We start from the raw sequence: 4,572 nt of genomic DNA on the forward strand, positions 1-4,572 counted from the left end.
TGGCTCTTCTCTTCCACATCTATATTCTTACCTGGACTATAAGTATCGAGTATAACTATAAATAAAAACATTAATTCTAACCTTATACACATCTCTAGAGGCAAGTTATAAATTATTAGTATGATCAGCTTATAAGAATAGGGTGCAATAAAGGATCCAAATAGATTGAATCTATTTGTACACAAACCAAGACATACATTTTATAGTTTAATTGAAAACTAAGGATGCACCATATTAAATTGCTTACAAGCTTCACCTTCGAAAGAATGCCCCATGACTCCATCATGTGAATGATATCATGTCACGTGTTTTACCTATCTTTAGAGATATAAATAACATTTGCAATCTAATAGTGATTGAGAAGCATCTCAATTTTTAATATATGTAACAATTGCATAGGATCTTACAACATAGAAGTTCTCTTTAAGTCTATTTTTTTCAAGTAAAATTAATTTTTTTTCTAATTTAATGATGTTATCATCCATTACTTAGGAAACCTCTATAGAATAATGATGAACAATATTTATTAATAATGTAACAATAATTCAAAATTCAACTTTGGTATTTAAAAGTGAATTCACAATCTAATAATCAATTATTTTTTTGTATAAAAATGTAATGAGCGTCAAAATAGTAACTAAATAAATCCAATTAACAACAAGTTATCTGTAACCAACTAATTATCTATCATTTGTTCAATTCAATTCTATAAAAAAAATCAATTTCCCCAAAATTTCCAACATAACAATAATTAAAATTGACAAAATATGATTATTACCCATTATATAACTAATAATTTCTTTCAATTTAACACATCTGAGTTACAAAATTAAAATCAATTTTATCAAATTACAAACAAATTCAAATTTTCACAAATCCCAAACAAATCCTAACATACAAATCAAACTTTAATTTTCTATCAAAAGATTGTAAAACACTTAAATATACAAGCAAAACCACAAAACAAATACTAAAAAAATCAATATATTAACTTAAAACCTAAATGGGTAGGTTTGCTTACTTAATGTAGGGAATATTTAGAAAAAAAAATGCACCATGAAAATGTTGTTGACACTAAAAAGTATTGGGTGGTCGAATTTGTGATGATAAGACTAGATTTATGACAAAAATAGGGGAGCGGCTACTATTTTGATTTGCAATTAAAAGAAGAAGAAGAGGATAGGGTTTGTGTCAATTATAATATTTTTAAGTTTGCCAATAGAATTTTTGACACAATATTATGACAAAAAAATATCATCGATAAGCTATTAGCAAATAATTAATGATGTGTCATTTTACCGATAAAATCACTAAAATAATATTATTATTTTTTTATTATTATTTTTAGTTTGTTGATGATTATATTAGTAATTACAGACTAAATATATTTCATTGGTTATTAAATTGGAAATTTTTGATAGATATATTATGTCGCTATTATCATCAAAAAAATTTAGATGAAAAATATTATGTTGGTGATTAATAATTTTTGTGGTAGTAATAAAAAGAAAATAAAATAAATATTTTTAATCACCAAATCAACCTCTAATAGTTATATATATATATATATATATAATGAGAATCTTATCTCTCATAACCAAACTTAAAATTTAAATGCTGATGGTTAAAGAGACAACATCCCTTCACCATCCAACCAAATCACTCAAGCTTCATATACTTCATCACCATTACTACGTATATTTTTAAGAAATTGGAGACTTACGCATATTGTAATGCTTTAATTTTACCTGCAAACAGGGATATTAGAATATTTCGTTGGTGCTTTGAATTAAAAAGTCATGTGGCACCAAATATGATGTTTTGTCATATTTAGTTCTCATTTGCAGTTGGTGACGTGTTCATGATCCCATACTTGAGCACGCAATTATTGAGACCCAAAATAAAAAGGAGAATAACAAAAGACGAATGTTAGACAAAGAAACAGTTCATGGCGAGCTGTCTATAAATAGGGCATAGCGAGGGAAACTGAATAGATCAACAAAAGCATTCTTCTTCATAATTTATCTCTCAAACTCTTCAGCAAAGAAGGAAAAAAGAAATGGGCTCTGAGACTCCTCTCAAGCTTCCAATCATAGATTTCTCAAATCTAGGTCAAAATCCAGGCGCTGCCGAGTGGGACTTGGTGAAATTGCAAGTTCGTAAAGCGCTTTGAAGAGTATGGCTGCTTACGAGGCCTTATTTGACAAAATTTCCTGCAGAGAGTCGAAAGGCTATAGTTGGTGCAGTTGAAGAGCTCTTTGATCTCCCTTTGCAAACCAAAATGCGCAATGCTTCTAAGAAACCTTACCATGGCTAATGTTGGACAGTACCCTCAGGTGCCACTATTCGAGAGCATGGGTATTGATGATGCCAACATAGCTGAAAGAAGTTGAGAGCATGACCAAACATCTTGTGGCCGCAAGGAAATCAAAGTTTTAGGTTTACCCATTCTCTGCTCTTTTTTCTGACATTTACCTTGTGCATAACTACTAGATTTCAATTTTTTAAAAAAAAAAAAATGCTTGATTGCACTGGTTGTTTGATCTTGAAAACATGTTTCCGAGTAATGTGTATCCTTTTCATCTGAAATCATATGTTTTCGCACAGTTTTCTTACTAATTAGTCAACCTCTTTTGCTAGCAATTACTGTTTCTGTCCTTCTCGGAGCAAGTGTCGGAATTAGATCAAATAGTTCCGAAGGATGATTGTCGAGAGTCTGGGACTCGAGAAATACTTCGACCGAACACATGAACTCTACCAACTACCTTTCTCAGGGTCATGAAATATAAAGGGCCCCAGACAACTGAGACAAAACTTGGATTAACTTCTCACACTGATAAGAACATTGTGACCATTTTATACCAAAATCAAGTTGATGGGCTAGAATTACAAACCAAAGATGGTTGCTGGATCGATCTCAAACCCACACCAGACTCTTTTATTGTCATGATTGGAGATTCTCTTTATGTAAGTTCCTTCTCACCTTCCCTTTCTTTTTTCAAAAAATGATTCTTCAAAAATAAATATATAATTATATATGATCCTTTAGACTTTAAATTATTGATCAAACACAACATGTCACACCGATTAATATCAAGTTTTTGTAATATTTATTTGTATCTCACTTTATTAATTTGTTGTTGTTAGACTTTTACAATATTTGAAAATACAGTTAAAATCATGTTTCTTAAAAACAAATTTAAAAAAATTGTAAGGAATTAATTTTTTTATATTTTTTAGATTATTTTGATATGTTAATGTCAAAAATAATTTTTAAAAATAAAAAAATATATATTATTTTAATGCATTCCCTAACAAAAAACACTTTAAACAACAATTATTATCTCTCATCTGCAAACATCCTTTATGCATTTGTGTGTGCACATCCCGCATGTATATGACTTTTTTGGATTTATGTGGGTGTGCATATGAGTAAATTTAATGTTATAAGTGAGGAGTTGTAATTCAATTGAATTTGGAATAATTTTTCATATCCAATAAATCTTTTATATATTGATATTTTTTTTATTTAACACACCTTAACATAACTTATCTCGATATAAATTTATTATTATATTATGTGTTATTCAAGGACTGTGGACTATTGGGTCTATATGGAAGTGTACACTATAACTTTGAACTCTGATTTTATGCAGGCTTGGGCAAACGGTCGACTGCATTCTCCATATCATCGAGTTATGATGAGAGGCAATGAAGCAAGGTATTCTGTCGGATTGTTTTCAGTCCCCAAAGCAGGCTACATGATAAAAGCCCCAGAAGAGTTAATCGACGAGGAGCATCCCTTGCTTTTTAAACCCTTCGATCACGTCAAGTTCCTTGGATTTTACTACACAGAAGCTGGTCAGAGAGCTCAATCTGCGTTAAAGACTTATTGTGGTGTTTAAATTATACTGCGGTGTTTGCATTGTACTGTTCCTAAGCTTGCAACTTGTGTCATTTTATCTTAATTTGCTATGTCTTTTTAAACTCGATTTGTGCTGTATTGTTCTTCAATAAATTAAGTTACTTTTACCTTGAAATTTCTGTTAAAAAAATAATAAATTGGAATCAAGTACAAAATTAAACTCCAACAAATGAAAACATGATGAATTAATTAATGCTATTTTTTTAATGTCGCACGATGAAATTTACAGGCGCTGTCTGGACTCTACAGGATTTTTAGGACCAAAATTTTCAGTAGTTGCTAGGGCAGGACTTGCTGTTGAAAAAAGCTACAATAAATGTTCAAAAGTCTAGTAGGAGTCGTTTTTTAAATTGTATTTTGATTAAAAATATATTAAAAAAATATTTTTATTAAAAAAATTATTTTTAACATTAAATATTAAAATTATAAAAAAATACTAAAAAAATTATTTTAAATTAAAATAATTTTTAAATTTGAATAAAAAGAAGGTTGAAGCTCAATTTCAAACTCCATTTAATGTGACATCCAATTGGGCTTCATTGCATTCATGGGCCTGGATTTGATCCATACGTGGAGATGGACAGGATTGACTATGGCACCCGAAAGAGACTAGCAAGGGAATGCAATCTTGAAAACGATTTCAATTT

At 29.7% G+C, this 4,572-nt stretch overlaps 1 pseudogene; it reads left to right on the forward strand.

The window, feature by feature from the left end:
• The first annotated feature begins 2,059 nt into the window (after nt 1–2,059).
• Nucleotides 2,060–3,986, forward strand: LOC118031743 (probable 2-oxoglutarate-dependent dioxygenase AOP1.2; annotated as a pseudogene).
• The last annotated feature ends 586 nt before the right edge of the window (nt 3,987–4,572 follow it).

Source organism: Populus alba, chromosome 1, assembly GCF_005239225.2.
Source record: "Populus alba chromosome 1, ASM523922v2, whole genome shotgun sequence".
Lineage (NCBI taxonomy): Eukaryota > Viridiplantae > Streptophyta > Magnoliopsida > Malpighiales > Salicaceae > Populus > Populus alba.